Here is a 21078-nt window from a genome sequence, read left to right on the forward strand (position 1 = left end):
TAAAGGAACTTGTATAATTAGAAAACAACTGAGGCCAAGCCTAGCTGTGTTGTGTGGTGTGGGTTATAAGCGGTAGCGGGTTGAGATAGGCAAGAAACAATCACACTTATATTTTAAAGGTGAAAGTTTGTGAATGTGAATATGTTTCTTCTTCATGCGCAAACTGTTGAATGAATGTTGATAAAAATTGCAAATCTTATAGCTTGTATAACAGATGTAGCGCGTACTAACTTCTGTTTATTTTTTGAGTTCGTTGGCAGGATTGACAATTCAATACAAAAAAGAAATTTACTTGTATTCGAAGTATTCGAAATTATATTTAATTTGCCGTTCTACGAATATTAATTGAAACTACCTATTGTTATAAAAACTCTACAGAACATATAGACACATCAGACACATTCAGGTTTTCTTATTCGGGTGTGGAAAATACTCTTTTGTAAAAGAGTTGAGTTCACTTTGGATGCGAGTGTGGCGGCCGATCTCGGGGTGCAAATGAAAAACGCTACTTTTTCAAAACTTGTACCACACTTAAGACTTAACTATCTGGAAGAGCGTTTGTTAGCGCCCGTCTAGATATCGCTCGCGTTTCCTCTCTCTAATATTTACTACTATTAAGAATATTCATTAACTTTTACTTTGAATTGTTCGCAATTAAGTTGCATTTGATGGAAGAAAGAAAGAAAGAAAACGTTATTATAATTAGACATTGTATTTTTACTTAGGATACTTCTTGATATCGGATAAAACTATGAACAAATATAAATATTCTTATATTTACAGCCATCCGAAACCTTGTCGCCTCCAACAGGTATCTGTGGAGATCTAAGGGGGAGGCCTATGTTCAGCAGTGGACGTCCTATGGCTGAGATGATGATGATGATGATGATGAAACCTTGTCAATTACATCAGATATAAGATGTATTTTGAATAAAGACATAAACATATTGTAATGTTCTTTGCAATCGAAAATTCTTATCATAATTTCTAGCGAAAGTTGGTTTGCGTGTATGATTGTTTGTTATTCTTTTACTGCAGAATTGCTCAATCTATTTAGTAGTTCCTTCAGACTACGGATGCAACTGTGGGAACACAGGGAAACCTACCTAGGTATAAAAAAAAAACTTTTCAAACTGCAAATAGGGACTCTCTCTGAGAGTTGTAACTCCATAACGAAAAATATAGGTACGCTGTGAACTCAACTATCTTGTTTGTTTCACAACCACATAATTAAGTTTGTTTGCAAAGGTGCACGCTAGAGTGTGGGTAATCTAATTAAACTATTTTCATGAAATTTTTATGCTGGAAGCTATCTTTTAAGATATTTTGAAAGTTTAGAGTGAGTTCGTGCCTGAGTAACAGCCGTACGGGTCGATCGAACAAAAGAAACTCTTGGCGCGGAACATCTTATCTCGAACAGTTACTCCGTATTTTGGAAAGTACGTTAAACTTTTGGCTCCCAATGTCATATGAACATTTTTCACAGGAGTTACTTTGCGAGTCAGAGAGAGAGTGAGCCGCTCCTTGTAAAGCTCTGGTACCTTCTCAGCTGCTCCCAGTTAGACTGTAAACCGACCCCAACATAATGGGGAAAAGTGTAGACCAATGATGATGAATTAAAATTGAAGTCAGAAGCCGAAAAGTGTAACAACCAGTCTTACCAAGGGGTTAGTCAGAAGCTAGTAAGTCGGACACCAGTCTAGCCAAGGGGTATCGGGTTGCCCGGGTAACTGGGTTGAGGAGGTCAGATGGGCAGTCGCTCCATGTAAAACTCTGGTACTCAGTTACATTAGAAGCCAACCCCAACATAGTTGGGAAAAGGCTTAGCAAATGATGACCTTACATAACAGAAAACGTTTAATCAACAGACTATAGACTTCAGTCTACATACCACTCTTCAGAATTCACAAAATCAGAAATTAAGTCAGAATATTCAAGTTCTAACTGAAAATGTTGAACCCTTGCAATCAGACGGTCACAGAGATCGAGTCAGCAACTCATTTGTCTCTAATGAGATGCAGACAGACAGTTTGAATATTTCTGCACTTGCCCGACAAAATGGTTTCAGAAGAGGATATTTTGGTGTGCCATTTTTTTAATGGGGACGTAGTTTTTAGAAAGATGTAAGTAAGTTTATTTTTCTTCGAGTAATAATATGGCAGTTATTTCCTTTTTACTCTTCCAATGTAATTAATAAGAAATTGATATAGAAAATGGATTATGGAGTGGTTGTAATTCCTCAGGGTATAACACCTACAGGAAAATAAAACCTCAATATAAACAATCTTTATATAACTTTTTGTTTAAAAACGCTGTTTAAAAATATTTTTTGACTAAAAAATAAAGGGATTAGATATAATAATGACTTATTTGATCAATTTAATCATTATTTTAAGCAGTTGTTTTACTTGTTTAACATGTATTTTTGTAAATGTCTTATCAAGATTACCTACCTTAACCTTTAACCTTCAGAAATGTGCCTAATCAAATGGAGCATAGTCTCTTCTACATCCCTGAAAATTATAAAGAATGCTAATTAACCCTGACCCAAACTTATGTTATACATACCAACAAATTAAGGGAGATCCCAGACTACCAAACTTCAGGTTTTATTGAAATCCAAATAGAATAACTTTCAAAGTATCCAGACTATTTGATCAAACCAAATTGGCCACCTGCTAGTAATTGTATTAAAGTTCTATCTACAAGCATTTTTTTTATTAATTTATGAGTCTATAAAAACCAGTAATAACTGTATTAATAAGATACATAAGGTACTTACTGAAAATGAATTACGTAATACAAAAATCTTTTTTCAAAGGCTTCTTTCTAAGAGTTTAAAAATTCATCATCATCTGTCCGGCCTTTTTTCAACTATGTTGGACCAGCACCAATGCTTTACATGAAGCGACTGCCTATCTGACCTCCTCAACTCAGTGAGTCGGGCAATCCGATACTGGAAACAAAATAATCCGATTATTTTCCACTCCGTCTGCAGGTGAAACGGAAGGGTATGTCAGACTCTTACAGATTAAAACTCACCATGTTCCTTCTGTAGCCCTTTATGTACCAGGGCCGCGGTAACTCGAGTGACTATACCAAAGCCCGACTAGACTCAAATAGTCTGTTATTATTATCACTAGCCTTTTTATCGTCCCACGGCTGCCACAGAGAAGGATTGAGTGTTAATCACCACGCTTGCTCAATGCGAGTTGGTGCTTTCAGACTTTACAGTCCAGATTTCCTCGAAATGTTTTCCTACAATTAGCCATTGGTGGCCAAGAAATATTAGTATTAGTACATACAAACTTAGAAAAGTTGCATTGGTACTTACCAGTACGTCGATTCTATAAAATTCAGTCTTCGCTATTCACTCTCACTTCACATTCGGTTCAAAACGTTCTAAAAGTCATCTCATACTTTATCTGTCAAAATCTCGAGTTTAATTTAGTTCAACTCGCAAACACGCTCGCAAGAGTAGCGCTATTGTAGTAACTCACGGCGGATTCTGATGCGAAGTTTAGAGTGAAGTCTTATAGAATCACACTGCAGAACTGGAATCGAGCACACGCCCTCACGGTTGGTGCTTTACCCACTAGGCCACCAGAAGACTGATATCGTCAAATAAACCATTTCGATTTCATTCTAAAAACCACTAAACAACTCCTAAACAAATATTTCTATAGACGCCAATTTAATATTATTTTAGAAGACCATTGAATCCATCGTGATCAATCAGCTGTTGCTATCAGATTTTGGACCAGGTTCAAAGCATTTGACCAGTCATTCAGATCTGAAATAGCTGTGTAATGAGTAATGATCTATCTTGGCAATCACCTCGAATATTAATCGATACATACATAATCGAGAGTTCAAATTCTTTTTAGATAACTTTAGGAGCCATACACTGCAAACTTTTAAGCGGCTGGCAAGTTATCGGGCTCGCAACTCAGTATTCAGATGAATGGCAGAGCGCACATTACAACGATTAGTTGTTAGTCGTAATTTTTACATAATTGAGGGACACATATCTATGACAGCCATAAAAACTTTCGCGCGTATAATATACGTATTAGTAGAAGTGTGATTTGGTATTAAGAAATCTTGAAATTAATTGTACCTTATTCGAAAAGTTAATGAAGAAGCGCATAAAACCGCGAGGCAGTTACTTATCTGTAGCTATTTTTGTACTAATATAATAATAAGGACACATTTGGTTTGTCTGTACCCTAAACGCTCCGAAACTACGGCACCGATTGTACAAAATCTTTCACAGTTGGAAACTACATTCGTCCCAAATGACAGGCTATATTTTATTCAAGTACGGGCAGTCCTTCGAGTCACGGGTGAAACCGCGAGAAAACGCCTAATTTGGTACTCATTAAGAAATTCTTAACCTATTAAGGGATTATTAAGTATTTTCTTTCTTGTAAAGTTAATGAAAACACGCACAAAACCGCGATCCAACTACTAGAGATAAAGGTGTCTACCATTGAAAGCGATGCTATTAATCTTTTGCATCGCTGTCAGTGGCACGCGTGCTTGATGTATCGTCGTTGTCTTTCTAACTAACAAACTAATGACAGTCAGTTTGTATGTGATTTACACTGCTTTGCAGTGAATTAGGGTCAAGGATAAAATATTTTTAAAGATGAATAATTAAAAAAATATATATGCACTAGGATGCAGCACAATTTTAAATTGTATTATATTAATACTAGCTGAGCCTGTCGGTTTTTTTTTATTATTTTTATTTAATTCAATTCAATTCAATTCTGCTTCTGAACAGATATGGCTTAAGATTTTTTACTATTAATTTTTGACGTGAAAAGTGTTAATTAATCAAATTATTTTAATAAGCATTTTATTTTTGATTCATTTATTTATAGCAGACTTACTCTGCATATCAAAATAACATTGATATAAAATTATATGCTAAAATTATATCAGACAAAATTCGCAGAAAATCCGAATATTAACACAAAGTTTATTTTATAATGATATTATTTTATATTCTTATACTCTGCTACCACATCTTCCACGAAAAACAAACACACAGCACACGTTAGTTTTTGAATAATTTCCACAGAAAATACATAAATAACATAGTAAGTAACCGATCTGTCAAAGTTACGTCAAAGTATCTAAAATATATATTCGACAACACACGACCAGTTTAAGGAGAACCCTGATATTTTATTCGTGTCCTAAAACTTGTATGGGGAATATTAAATTTGCCTTACGACAAGAGTTCTTTGCAAATTGGTTGGGTTACACAATAAGTGGATTATGGCTTGTCCAGACGCAATAAGCTTTGAGAATGAGTAAAATATTGAGCATTATTTTGTTAGTGATAGTCTTCAGGTTTTTGGAAATATTATTAGTAAGTATTTTCTATTTTTTTTGTTATTTAGTTTTAGTTTAGGTAATTTAATAACATTCGCGTAATTTCGGTCCGTAAATAATAAGTCCTTTTTAGATGGCTAAAACTAAATAATGATACATTTACTTTTGATATTTTGGCATCATTAAATCTACGTAGATATTTATTTTTTTTATGAAAATATGTTATGAAGTTTTCATTAATACCAACTTTTCTAAATAATTATTGGTAATCCTTTAATTTTATTAAAATTACAACAAAAAAAAAAACTTATGTCATCGTTCCACAAGATTTTTATTTTAATCAAAAGTAAATACAAGAATACAATTCTACCCACACCATCACATAAAAACCTCCTACATTCCATACTTTCTTGTGTACTCTTAACGCTGTTTGGCACCCCGTTGAAAGGGGAACATTTCGCCATTGTAACGTTTTGTTCCTACGCACTCACGCCATGGGGGCTTGTTTTCCATGGCTCCCCATTACTATGGGACCCACTACTCGTACCTGGATAAAATATACCCTATGCTACTCGAGAAAAGTGTAGCTTTCTAGTAGTCAAATAATTTTTAGAATTTTATTAATTCAGTAGTTTCGGAGCGTATGGGGTACAAACAAAAAAAAAATCCTGAAAAAAATATTTTTTAATTGAAATGTGAAAACACTAATATTATAAAGAGGAAAACTTTGAAAAAAAAAATTATAAAAAAAAAATTACAAAAAAATCTTAATACCACTATTTTCTTAATTAACACTAACACGTTTTGTGTAACAATCTTGGTTTAGTTATAAAATGCAATTTCACCCACCACATATGAAAACCTTCTTTCTATATTCTACGTTCTCGTATACACTTAAACTGCTGTCTGGCATCCCATTGTAACGTTCACACACTCACGGCATGGGGGCTTGTTTGCCATGGCTCCCCATTACTATGGGGTAATGGCGGCCATAGATTTTTCTGAGGATTTACGTGACTAGTAACTGTTGTGAAAATTTTGCTTGTCTGGTTTTATTAATACTATTTATTTTTAAATAAAGTTTATGTGATGCATTTAGTTCAATCAATCTATATTAATAGTAATATACTAACACTAATATATTATTATAAAAAGGAAAAATAAATTGTTTGTTTGTAATGGATAACATCAAAAACTACTGGACCGATTTAAAAAAATCTATCACTGTTGGAAAGCTACACTCTTCCCAATTAACAAAGGCTATATTTACCTTGCTATGGGAAATAGTTACCACGGGACGCGGGTGAAACCGCACTAGTTAGGATTTTTTTTTTTTTTACTTTATTTATTTAATTCGGGGTTTTTATCCACATGGATATATCAACCCCATCGTACCCTCTAAATTCTATCGACACAAAACACTATAATTAATTTAAATGAGAGGGAATGATTAATTAATTGATTTTGCTAATTCACACTAGTTAGGATTAAAAATAGGTATTCGGAGTCGAACACTCAATAGGCTAGTTTCCTAAAAAATAATAATTATAGTTCGGCCATTCAGAGAATGCGTTCCTGACACGTCGCGATTGAACTGACGACGTAACTTTGCAATGGCGTTGCAGTTACGATAAAAATATTTTTGCTGGTTGTTTACCGTTTTAACAATTGAGGAGCATTAAAACAACATTATTATATCAATAATCAATGAATGTAGTTACGTCGTCAGTTCAATCGCGACGTGTCAGGAACGCATTCTCTGAATGGCCGAACTATAGTCCGTCTTGTAGATTGTCCAAAATTAAGCGATACGTATTTTTTCTTTTTTAAATTGGATCAGAACTTGTTAAGATATAGCGTGTTAAAGTTGAGTGTGACGTCACAAGTTGCTACAATTTTCAGGACACTGTGACGTAAAAGACTCCTAATTTTTGAAGTGTATTATCTTTGTCATTTTATGTTTAATTAAAAAAAGAAAAAATACGTATCCAATATTTTTTGATTATCTAAAAAGCGGACTAAATATTATTTCATTATTTCGACCCTGGACACTACCCTATTCTAGTAACTACAAAATTATGTTAGTATTATTACAAAGAAAAAAGAAAAAACAGTAAACAAAAGGTTATTTTAAAGAAAAACATATTATCCATTACGGTCATTAATTGGTCTCAAAATAGAAAACAAATATTTTTCCTCAATAGAATCATAGAACACTCATTCCATGTGAACAAGTCATTATTCCCTCAACATTTTATCCCCACTGTTATGATAATAATCATAATTGCGTCTCCAGGAAGATTTGTGTTCGTAATAATATTTATTTTTGTCACCAGCTTTGCTACTTGAATTAAAACGTTAATATTTTTGCGGATTTCAGCTTCAAAATATGTATATCTATGTCGCAGTCAGATTGTATAATTTAATATATTCGTTTGTACCTATATGCATATGTTACGGCTAAAGCTCGGTTACACCTAGTTCTAGCTGTCTAAAGCTTGGTGTAGCCAGCTAGTAATATAAGCATAGCTAACATACTAGCTAACATAGTTTTATTCTTTTATCTGGTTAGAACTAGTCATATCGGCTGGAACTAGGTGTATCCACACATCGGGCTCTAGCCATTGCATATTCATTCCTATTATAGTTGCCATTCCAAAACGTCCCTGCTTTAATTATAACTGCTAGACGTAATGTGTAATGTAATGTGGCGGATTTTACAATCCAACTGCAAAATAATAATATACCTACTAGCAACTGGCTGCTGATTTATCCGCGTCAAAGTCAAAGTCAAAAGTAATTTTTGTTTATTTCAAATAGACCCATGAAAGCTCTTTCGAACCATCCAACTGGTTGCACACATCTGTTCAAATCTAATTCGCACACTTAGATGAAAGTAGCACGATTACCCTTTTACGTAAAGAACGAACAAACATATCTACAAACTTTAACCCTCATGATGTTTTAGTACATTTTGCACGTTTTGTGTGTGTTTAAAACTAAATATAAACTCTTGCAACTGACACATACTCGTATATAATTTTATTTCTACCGCTCAAAGGTGAACGAGGAAGCCTTAGGCGTTAAGTCCACCATTGTACATTCCGTGTTCATATGTGGACAAAAGTATTATATTTATTTAAAAAGAGAGCCTTTTTATTTTAGCAAATATTGAAGCATTTTTTATTAAAAACAATATGAAATATTTTTGGATTCTATAATTTTAATCTATGTTTTTTTTTTTCTCCCGAGCCTTTTCCCAATTTTAATTTATGCTAATAAAATAAAAAAGGTAACTTTAAAATAAAACTACTTTTACGGCTTTTAGCGCAGTTATATTAATATAAAAGTAGTTTTATTAATGTCTAATATTAGCGTAAGTGTCAGAAATCAAAGGTAATTTTGTTGTGTTTGTTTGTACCTCCAAGACTGCGAAACTACTGAACGGATTTGACACATTCTTTTACTAAGAAAGTTCCAGCAAGACTATTCTTGAGTATCATAGGCTACCTATACTTTATCCCGGTACGGCTAGTAGTTCCAACTTGATGCGAGTGAAACCACGGGAAAACGGCTAATTTTTAATAAATACTATGCTTTCTTTCCACACAATTTTAATAAATAATATTATCATGAAATGTTTTTTTATAAAAAAATGTGATAACCGCAATAAGATTAATTTGAGTTTTGTTTTTTTTTTTTCAGGTACGGTTTATAATGAAAGATGGCAGTAAAAATCCGGTCTTATCATTAAGGTACCATTTTTATATCTGGTTATGATAATATGATTTATCTTTTCATTTTCCCATAAAAAATAAAATAGGTAGGTAATTATAAGTAAATAGCTTTTTGAATTTTTGACAGAAAATTTTGAGAACGAAATTATTCTCGTCGTCTGTTTACAGTAAAAGAATAGAGGAAAGAAGAATGCTGATATTCGAAATAAACCCTAGTTCTATGAACTGGTCTTAACCACAGACAGAAGTAAGGGTTTTCAATGCACCCATAGTTTCTAGTATACCGACAACTCAGTTTTTGGTATCAATTTCTCAATTTCTAGCTACGAGTATGCTCGGCTGTTAATAAAACACCCTAAGGGGATTTTTGGAACGTGGGCACTACCTTTATATATTTTGGTTTTAGCTTTTTTTAATAACTAAGACTACACAGACCCTGTGTAGTCTATATTTAGGAAAAAAACATTACAATGTAAAGATTCATAAAAAGGAGGGTTGTCTTTAGGTTTTCAATTTCACATTAAGTAATATTTTTTTTTGTCTTGGTATTGGTAAAAACCAATCTTCAAATATTTTGTGACCACTGTGCACTGTATAGTCTCTACGAATCTTTTCAACTTTCAACAAAGTTAATTCAGTGATTCAGAAAGTCTAACAAAAATTTACAGTAACTACCTACAAAACATAGAGCCAGATAGGACATAGACTACACATAGACCAGAACTATCACATAGTTTTTCCCCCAAAGTTTTTGATTCCTCTAGCACCCTTGCCAACCATGGCATACATTGTCGAACCCCGAAATACATCATTACAACATCTTCGTCAAAATCAATGTCACCATAGGCTTTCCCTGATATTATCCGCCATAACCGGGTACACAAGTCGCATTTTTCAAGATTATCCGGATAAAAACGAATGAAACCGAATTCTATCCGGCAAAGGGTGTTAGGTTTTTTTTTATATTTTGATATAAACTAGCCGTTTTCATGCGGTTTGCCCGCGTTCCTAGGCATTTATTTTGTGTATGTTAAGCTATCCTGGTACTTTACTTTTTGGCTTGATCGTTTTCTGTAATTTGATTTTTTATATGATATTCGTTTCAAATATAAACAATCTTTTCTCTTTATTTATTTACTAGCCGTTTTCCCGCAGTTTCACCCGTGTCCCGTGGGAGCTACTGCCTGCACCGGGATAAAATATAGCCTATGTTACTCGCAGATAATATAGCTTTCTAACGGTGAAAGAACATTTAAAATCGGTCTAGTAGTTTTTGAGTTTATCCATTACAACCAAACAAAGGTTTCCTCTTTATAATATTAGTATAGATATATTTACTAGCTTCTGCCAGTGGTGTCACCTGCATCCCGTGGAAACCTCCGTATGAACCCGAATAAAAAGCCTTTCTCTATTAATGGGCTATCTAACACTGAAATCATTTTTAGGGTTCCGTAGCCAAAATGGCAAAAACGGAACCCTTATAGTTTCGTCATGTCCGTCTGTCCGTCTGTCCGTCTGTCCGTCTGTCACAGCCGATTTACTCGGAAACTATAAGTACTACAGTGATGAAATTTGATGGGAATATGTGTTGTATAAACCGCTACAAAAATATGACACTAAATAGTAAAAAAAAGAATTGGGGGTGGGGCCCCCCATACATGTAACTGAGGGATGAAATTTTTTTTTTCGATGTACATACCCGTGTGGGGTATCAATGGAAAGGTCTTTTAAAATGATATAAAGTTTTCTAAAAAACATTTTTCTTAAAGTGAACGGTTTTTGAGATATCAGCTCTCAAAGTCGTAAAAAGTATGTCCCCCCCCCTCTATTTTTATAACTGCGGGGTATAAAATTCTAAAAAAAATAGAGGTGATGCATGCTAATTAACTCTTTCAACGATTTTTGGTTTGATCAAAGTATCTCTTATAGTTTTTGAGATAGGTTGATTTAACTGTAATTTACGGAACCCTTCGTGCACGAGTCCGACTCGCACTTGGCCGGTTTTTTCAAATTGGACTAGTAATTCCTGAGATTAGCGCGTTCAAACAAACAAACAAACTCTTCAGCTTTATAATATTAGTATAGATGTTTCTTATTATATTCGATATTTGGTTTCCATTTTTAGGGATGAATAAGTTTTGGTCGTTGAATTCTTATTTTTATTATATTAGGGTGAAAAGGGGTGAATATTTTGTTGATTTTATTTGATCGATGTGTGTACAGAATTTGGTTTAGGTAAAGTTATTTTTAACATAAGGGTCTCTTTATGTTGTGGTTTATTTTTATAATCTATTTCTACAATGTACACACTATACATATATACAAACTTAAACTACTTATTTTTAAACAAAACTAAAAATAAAATACTATATACAAAATATATATAAACATAAAATATATAAAAAGAGCATCGATCAGGCGTCGAAGTATTCCTCCGCATCACTGTCCTCCGGAAACGTGCCCAGAAGACTGGCTGCATTGCCACGTTGAATGGCAATGCTAATTCTTTGTCCGAAGAATAAGCCAGCCCTCTGGTCACGCGAAGCGTCGACAAGCCTTTTCGCGATGTCCTTATAAAGTAACCGCGTACTCGGGCCCCATGGTCCGAGCGTTTCGACCCCAAATGGCTCAAAAGTATAGTTCCCAATAAGGTTACTATACTTGCGCCGCTTGGTGGTCTCTGCAGAAGCAGCAGCCGCACCAGCATGACCTGCCGTGCAGGGAAGATGCGATGGCGCCAGGGTGTCGACGCACGTTGCATCCCACACCAAGGGCCTACCCAACTTCCATGGCAACAACGTCATACCATCTGGCCTCTTTCCATCGTCACGTACCAGTCCATTAGGCTCTAACACGGCTGGCACGCCGGCGGTGGAAAGAGCACGACGGATAATGTCGTTAATGCTGGCATGCCGTGCAATACGACCAGCACTTCTGCAGCACGACAGACCATGGTGCCCGAAGCTGTCGACGGCTTCACCGCAATGGCAGCGATGCGGGGCAACACAGGGAGCGCCTAACCGTAAGCATGTAGCGATGCGGAACGTTGTGTCATCCAGCATAGTGCCTATGCTAGATGACGGGATCGCCTGTAACCAGAGGCCCGACTCCCACTCTCCCACAGCCAACAAACGGGCACGCTCAGCAGCACTATTACACGTATTTAATAGATTATTCCGTATAGTGCTACAGAGCGGCCCGTCCCATTGTCTCTGAGAGCAGCGGTTGCCGGGCAAATCCGTATTGGGAGTAGCCATTTTCCAGGCATCCAGCGCGTCGGTCAAACACGGTACTTCAACATCAACCAGTGCAGAAGACGACAATATCTTTCTGGTTAATGTATCAGTACTGTGAACCGAGGAGAGGAATGCCGGTAAACTAACACTTGAAATTTTGCGGACGCCGAGACCTCCCATGCGTATTGGGAGTGCAGCTTGCTGCCAGGCTCGATCGTCCAAGGCCACATTGAGGATGGAGGTGAGGGTGCATCTGATAATTTGGTCAACTTTGTCCAAAACTTGTGGGTGCTTCCATATATGTGAGGAGCGAAGAATATAAGTAAATTTTGGTCCAAAACAACAGTACCGAATCAAAGTGAAGGCCGAATGTATACTGATTTTGTATAATCTCTCTGAAACATCATTAAAATTTTGAATTTTCTCGTTAATATAACTGGTGAAGGACTCATCGAGAATAGGTGATCCCAGGAGGCGAAGGGAACTTTTTTCTAGTACTGTCAAATTTGGAGCTATGGATTGGAATTTCGAAAAGACTTGTTGGTTGTTATCAGGGATGAAGATTTCACATTTTGATAAATTTAGTTGTAAGCCAATCGAGTCGAATTTTTGTATTAATAATCTAAAGTCGTCTCTTTATGAAAGATATTTTTTCCCACTTCATCCTAGTAATATAATAAATGCGAAACTTTGTGTAGGTACAAATGTGGTAGGCATGTGGGTATGTTTGATACTCTTTCACGATAAAACTACTGAAACTAATTTTGATAAAACTTGCCAGTAATATAGCATATAAGAATGATACACAGGCTACCTTTTCTCCAAGTGAGGGTAAATAGCTCTTTCGGGACTCGGGTGGAAAAGCCAAGATATGTATGTAAAGAATTTCACTTGTTCTAACAATGAGTTAACACTGGGCAATAACCATTATTCAATTCAACATCTTTATATAACCACAAATCTAAAGAAAGCAATCAGTAATTAAAATCTACCCTTAACGACTACCCCACAATATTAACAGCACCCTTAAGACAATCCAAAAAACACCAATCAAATTCGAAAATTTAAGGAACCCCACAAAATTGTCTAAAAACATCCGAGACTTAAAATGGCTCCCTAAAGGGTAGTTACAACCGACTGCAACGTAAAGGGAGGTTATGATTTCCCCATAAACGCCCTAGGGTAGTTCCAACCCCTATTTTTAGAGTTCCGTACCAAAAGGGAAAAACGGGACCTTTTGCTAAGACCGTCTGTCACTAGGAAAGGTTTCGTGAACCGTGATAGACAGTTAAAATTTTTACAGATAAAGTGTTATTATTATTGCTGTTATAACCACATATAATTAATTAAATAAATGATTTACGGGACTCCCATACAACAAAGTAGTTTTTTTTGCTGTTTTTTACACTAACATAATATTATAATGTTTTTTTTTTGTTTTTACTTTTGTACCCTAAAGGCTCCGAAACTACCGAAACGATATGAAAAGTCTTTCCCGTAGGGAAGCTACAAATATCCCTGAGTATATCCAAACTAATATTATAAATGCGAAAGTAACTCTGTCTGTCTGTCTGTCTGTCTTTCTGTCTGTCTGTCTGTCTGTCTGTCTTTTCTTCACGCCTAAACTACTGAACCGATTTGTGTGAAATTTGGTACAGACATAGTTTGAAACTTGAGAAAGGACATAGGATAGTTTTTATTACAAAAAAAATAAAAATAAAATTATTCCGGACACTAATATTATAAATGCGAAAGTAACTCTGTCTGTCTGTCTGTCTTTTCTTCACGCCTAAACTACTGAACCGATTTGTGTGAAATTTGGTACAGACATAGTTTGAAACTTGGGAAAGGACATAGGATAGTTTTTATTACAAAAAAAAAAAAAAAAAAAAAAATATTCCGCACATATAGCGCCATCTATTGGTCAAATCAAAAATCTGCTGGTAGTCACTATTCCACGCGAACGAAGTTGCGGGCAAAAGCTAGTTTTGTCTATAAACCTACGGGAAAAAATTCCCTTCAGGACACGGTTGAAACCACGGGAACCCGTCGCACGCACTCCGACTCGCACTTAATCGGTTTTTCCACCCAGCAAGGACAGATAAATAATGTAAGGGACAGTGCTGACAATAGGAACGTCGCATAAGTCATACTTGTTTCTACCCGACTTTTTTGTCCTAAGTGATATTAATAGATAGTGTTCATAAGACTATGTGAAAAAGCTTTTCTTTCCTGAAATATCGTAATTGTATGTTAATATTTTTCTTGTCGGACAAAATGGAGGAAAATATGAGGCTAGAGTTGTGTTTCTTTGGCGAGAATAGCGTGTGGAGTTGATGAGGCAAATAGAATGCGGAGATAGGAAAGTGAAGAATATAAAGCCTAAAGCTAATTTCAGACTACGATATTATAAACTTTCTTTCGTTGTTGCATTTTACAAATCAAATAACGTGGTTTTCCATTGCTCAAAACCTGAATGGTTGACACTCGTTGACGGATCTGATGACAATGAACGCGTGTTTTAGAAAGCAATAGATACTTTAGAAATCATTAATGTCAAAATTGTTACGGATTGACTATTAAAAAAAAAAAAGCTTTACAAAAGTTTGCAAAGAGATAAGGCACAAACCGCAGAATAAAGCTAGTCCAACAAAATCAGAGCGAGTTTATAGTTACAAGCAGTCCTCATTTTCCTCTCCTAATAACCCCACAACCTTGAGAAAGCCTTGAAAATGAAAGTCAAATTACGATACCGAACTCAATAATGTGGCTGTCACAAAATTAAATAATGTTTCAGATAAGGTGCGACGTACATTAACGCCGACCTATATTATAACCCCTCCCCCCTTCTCTCTTGTAACTACCCTTCCTCTGTTCAAGGTCTGGAAACCTACTATATTTGACGAAATGAGGTTTTTTGATACCTAGAAAACTAATAACTGTACATGTCAATAACAAGTCTACTGGATTCGGTATTTTTTTTGGATGCCTTTGAGACACTAATGTGAATTCTCCCCAAGGTTTCACACCAGATTATAGTTATCGGCACGAATCTTGAGCTCTAACCTACATCTGCGCTGAAGTGATTTATTAGCAAAGAAGCAATCCCGAGTGACGGCTATGACGCGATGCACTGCGGGCCAATCACCGCTTTAGCCCGCCCCCGCGCCTCACTTCATACCACAAAAGGGACCCAATAAATTACTTCTGCGCAGGTGAAGGTCAAGCTCAAGATTCGTGCCGATAACTATACTGAAGCAATTACTTCAAGTATTTGGACAAAAAGTAGTACGTAAAAGTCTCCAGAAATTAGCTATCTAATAGCCACATGGGTTGATCCATCACAAGGTTAAGAGGACGAATTGGAATTTTTGGCGCCAAGGATGTCAATTTTTCTCAGTAAATACAAAACGGATCAAAATACAACTTGGTTACCTGAAAGTTCATGATATAAGCCTTATTTTGTTAGTTGTAGAAACATGATTAGGTAACTTTTATAACAGAGAAAAATATATCAAACATACCTCTTTTTAAAAAGAGATTCACATATTATGGGCAAACGGGACCGATTTAAGCCTCTTAACTTTTTTAGTAGTTGAGTATATACATACTCTTTAAAATGGTAGTAGGAATTTTTATTAAATTATCATTTCTAAATATTAAAATTACAAAACCATTTTGTCGCTTACGGCTTTTAGTTATAAGCTAGCGCGCGTATTGTTATCCTCGCCCCGCTCAGACGCTCCGACCCCTTTTGGCGCCTTAGATGCGCGTGCCGGTTATGGAATTATTGTTGACCACTTCCTCGCCTTAAGCAACAATCCTCGCGGTCAGACCATCTTGTCATGATGAGTTCCTCCATATTTTATCACGGCACTGGTTATTGGTATATAGACTTCTATTGCAACTTATCATAAATAGTTAAGAATTTCTAAGCTGAAGTGGCAATGGGCCGATGGGACAGAAAAGTTCTTGAGTGGTGAAACGTAGCGTGGGCCTCATACAAGATGGTTGGACGATCTGACCAAGATCACCAGGAAGCAATAGATGCGGGGTGCTGAAGATCTACCAAAGTGGCGAACCTTGGGTGGGGCCGCTGTTCAGCAATGGACGTCTTTCTTCTGAAAGAACAACGACTAAAAATAGCAAAGTATTGGTAATACTTCCCCGAGTTTCTTCACAAACTTTTCTTTGATTATTTTCCTAGCAAATTAATAAGTTTCCTCAACAATAGGCTGAGTACAATATATTGTTCTTTAGGTTGCAATCTCCGAAACTGTTTGGTCTCGATGACAGCAAATTGATCGATTGCTCACCAAACTAGGGAACTCTCGTAAATATTGGCTTTTTCGTTATTTTTGTAGTGATATTTTACTTTATTATGTAGCAATATTGATGGGTACATTACTGAGGTATTTGCTATTTGCTATTACTTATGTATTTAATAAAGGTATTTTTTTTTTAATAGTAGAGTAAAACTGAAAAAATACTTACATTTACCTACATTTCAAAGAACAGCACGTGTTTCGAAAAGCACTTTAAATTGGTGTTTCCCGGAATCCATTTTTGGCAGTCGTGACTAAGATACATCGGACTGCCTGGATAAACTGGGTTTAGGAGGATAGATAGGCAGTCGCTCCATGCAAAACACTGGTACTCAGCTACATCTGATTAGATTTGAAATTCACCCTTACAAAGTTGAGAGAAAACTAGGCTTTGAAAGTAGTCATGAGTAGTCAGAAGCCACAAAATCTGACAAATAAATTCATGTAAAATCGTCAGACAAATCCTAGAATCTTTTAAAAAAAATCTCTTTGAAAATTTAAAACACAGCAAATTATTTAACTGCAAACACTGAAAGCAAAGAGAATAAATAAATAGTGTGTTCTACAACGAATGGCTTTGACCTCTTAACGTTTGCAGATGACCGTAGAAAATTAACTTAATGTTTAAACTGTATGCGTTTCCACTGTTTGTTTTGGCACGGTCATACAAAATGTAGACTGGGGCGTGGCTGATCGTGTAGACTAAAAAGCATACCATCTGTCTAGCTTTTTTTCAAGCTTTTGAGGTTGGTTTCCAGTCTAACCAGATGTAGATGAGTACCCGTGTTTTACATGGAGCAATTGCTTATCGGATCTCTTTAACCCATCTATGTAGGAAAAACTTTTGGACTGTTTGTCAGACTGGCTTCTGACTACCCGTAACGACTGCCAAAGATGCTTAAATGACTGCTGGGACCCACCAATTTAATGTGCTTTCCAAAATAACAAAGAAGTTCCTATGACAAGATGTCAAAGTCAAAATCAATTTTTTTTATTTCAAATAGGCCTATAAAAGCTTTTTCGAAACGTCAAACTAGTTGCACGGTTCCAAAGAGTTGGTCTCATGGAAAAGAACTGGCAAGAAACTCAATAAGATGTATACCCATCCGTGGACTCGCCAAGCATTGATCACCTTATGATCGATCAACCGGAGGGCTGTTACTTTGCCACGACCTCTCCAATACTTTTCAGACAAAGTACGTAAGAAAATCTATTTAGGACATTGTTATAATAGGATAATCATTCAATTTTTTGTTACCTATAATTTGTTTATGCTCTTACAACGACTTAATCACTGTAAGTAACTTCGGAGACCTAGGTAGCTTCGAACAAATGAGTTTTGTTGTCCCATTCTCCCAAAGGAATGATCAATCAAAAGATAATAGAAAAGTAGTTGAAAGAATAGTTTTCCTATTACTTGAAATATAATTAATATCACCTTAGTCGTTATAGAATAACTCATGATTTTCAAAATTTTGCGGTAACTTTATCCATTCATTATAAAATCTGGTAAAAAAACTAGCACCCAAAATTTTTCAGCACTCATTAGCTCACACCCTATCTTCATAAACCACGCCTTTTTATTTTTTATTTTCTATCCACACATTTAGTACGGTCAGCGTCAAAAGTTGTTGAAAAAATAAAAAAAATCTAAACTGTCTAATAGCGTTAAGAATCATAATTTTTTCAGAACACAAACACCACAATTTAGTTCACATCTTAAACTTCAAAAACATTAGATGGATATTTTTGAAAATTATCTACGGCACGATGTTTAGCAGTTTTGAAAATTTTGATTTGTTCAGCTACTTTTGAATCTGACTGTCATCATCATCATCATCATCCTCCGAGCCTTTGTCCCAACTATATTGGGGTCGGCTTCCAGTCTAACCGGATGTAGCTGAGTACCAGTGCTTTACAAGGAGCGACTGCCCTGCCTGACCTCCTCAACCCAGTTACCCGGGCAACCCAATACCTCTTGGTTAGACTGGTGTCAGACTTACTGGCTTCTGACTACCCGTAACGACTCCTACTTTTGAATCTAACTGTACTATTTTAACATTCAAATGAGGTGAAACCACAAGCTACATTTGACTGCCAACATCATTCTAAAGCTATTTGCAGTTCATGAAAATATTCATAATTGCAGCTTGGTTGTAACAGCTTGCCAGCAAATGTGGCTTTGACGGAAGTACCGACTATTAGAACTGGTTACATTCTATTTTTGACGTTTCACCCGCCTCCCGTGGGAACTACAGCCCGTACCGGTAAGAGAGTACCTAGCTTTCTAACTGTGAAAGACTTTTTGAAATCGGTTCATTAGTTTCAGTGCGTTTAGGGTACAAACAAACAAACAAAAACTTGTTTTCTCTTTGTTATATTAGAATAGATTCATCATCATCATCTCAGCCATAGGACGTCCACTGCTGAACATAGGCCTCCCACTTAGAATAGATTATTTTGTAGCTTTATAATATTAGTCTAAATGTTCGACAATCTAACCAATGAATACAAGATATTAAATTGAATTGATATCATCAGTCAAATCAATCATTCAAGTCAGTCATTGATCGATAAACCATTTCGTATTGAACGTCACATCATTTCATCCTATTAGGCGCCAAGCGACCTATAAAGACTAAAAAGCGTCATTTTTCAAAAAATAATACTGAAATTCTGATCTCAAACACGTAAATCATATTTCGCAAAAGATTTTCAGTCGCTACAAATTCCTTTGAACTGGGAATTTTACTCGAGAACTTTGGCTCATAGTAAATTGTCTCACTTTTGAGACACACGGTCCCAAAGATCATATAACAAAGGGAAATAGGTATAGATGTCTTATATTAAATATATATACATATATTAAAATGTACATGCATACTTAATATCTTTGTGTAAGCCAGAGCGCGCTCAGAAATGGTCGAATCATCGTGTCATACAAAGTTTTTTTCTTTTCTCATCAACTGTGTACATAAACTGTAAACAAAATACATTTACGTATACCCGCTTTTTTGAGCTAAAACATCTGTTTCTGACATTAACGGTATATTCCTATTGTGTGTTGTGTATCGTGTATCGCTCTCTTAGTTATTTTCAAATAAAATTAAATTATAAATTTAAAAAAACCCCCGACCCAAAAAAAGTACGCAATTAGTATGACAAAAGGTTAAAAACGCTAAACCCTATAAAAAGCAAAAAATAACTTTTAACACTACGTAAGTACCAACTAAAGCATGTCAGACTAAACTAAATTTTGACGTGTCGGGGGACCGCTCTAATTTATTAGCCTAACGTTAGAAGTAATTAAGTATATCGACGCCTTAGAGTGAAAACCTCGTAAGTGCAAGAGATAACTTTTCAGGATAAGGATTGGTATTAATTTTGTTTTATACGAATGTTGTAATTAGGTAGGTATCATTTTGATTTATGTAAGTATTTTTGAAGGTAAAAAGCGGTCCCCCGACACGTCAAAATTTAGTTTAGTCTGACATGCTTTAGTTGGTACTTACGTAGTGTTAAAAGTTATTTTTTGCTTTTTATAGGGTTTAGCGTTTTTAACCTTTTGTCATACTAATTGCGTACTTTTTTTGGGTCGGGGGTTTTTTTATATTTATAATTTAATTTTATTTCATGCTTTTTGAAGGAGCTCCTTAATTTTTCCTTCTTTCGGTTAATTTCTTTTATTTTAAGATGGGGTCGCTCTATGCGATCTCGGCCAAAGGATGCTGTTTAACAATCCTCATAACATACTGGCTCTGGGAGAATTGCACAGATTGAAGAAACATAAACCTTTGGTCATTCTAGATTTTCAGCGAAGATATAAATCGGTTTATCCGTTTCATTCCGGCATTCCAGGGTTTCATCCGCCACATCCCATTTCCAGTATCAGGTTCTCGTCAATTGAAGAGAACTAGTCAAGACAAATTCAACGAGCCCAAACTCGATGGGTTTACTAAAAGGCAGTTCAGGGTTACGTCTCCTACCTTCGTGCCCTAACAGCAGACCAGCTCAGTGGTTCCAGAAGACATTAGTGTTTCAAATTTCAGATCCCACACATGCTTGCAAGTAAACTGAGCGTGTAACATTCCTCTCACACCTAACAAACGAGCTGATGACCTTGAAGACCTGAACCGATTTCCACCAAACATAGCTAAGAACACTCCCGAATGACACTCCTTTTAAACAAAAAAAAAACGCATTACAATCGGATCATCCGTTTGGGAGCTACGATGCCACATACACACACACACACACAGACACGTCAAACTTATAACACCCCGTCGTTTTTGCGTCGGGGGTTAAAAAGTATGGAGATAAAAGAATCCATTTAAAATAATAAGCTCAGGAAGCGAGTGAAACAGCCATTTTGAAATGATAAATGCAAAAGGTCTATGTATTATCATAATGCATCTATGTATTATTCTCTAATAT

At 35.7% G+C, this 21078-nt stretch overlaps 1 protein-coding gene across 3 annotated transcripts in view; it reads left to right on the forward strand.

The window, feature by feature from the left end:
- LOC124641232 overlaps positions 1–21078 on the forward strand; it is a 217263-nt gene that overhangs the window by 127819 nt on the left and 68366 nt on the right. The window contains exon 3 of one of the 3 annotated variants that reach the window (XM_047179262.1): positions 9052–9101. The exons of the other annotated variants lie outside the window; for them this stretch is intronic. The gene's annotated coding sequence lies outside the window, so the exon portion shown is untranslated. The remainder of the gene's footprint in view (positions 1–9051; positions 9102–21078) is intronic. 3 annotated transcript variants of the gene reach the window in all.

This window comes from Helicoverpa zea, chromosome 22, assembly GCF_022581195.2.
Source record: "Helicoverpa zea isolate HzStark_Cry1AcR chromosome 22, ilHelZeax1.1, whole genome shotgun sequence".
NCBI classification, from domain to species: Eukaryota; Metazoa; Arthropoda; class Insecta; order Lepidoptera; family Noctuidae; genus Helicoverpa; species Helicoverpa zea.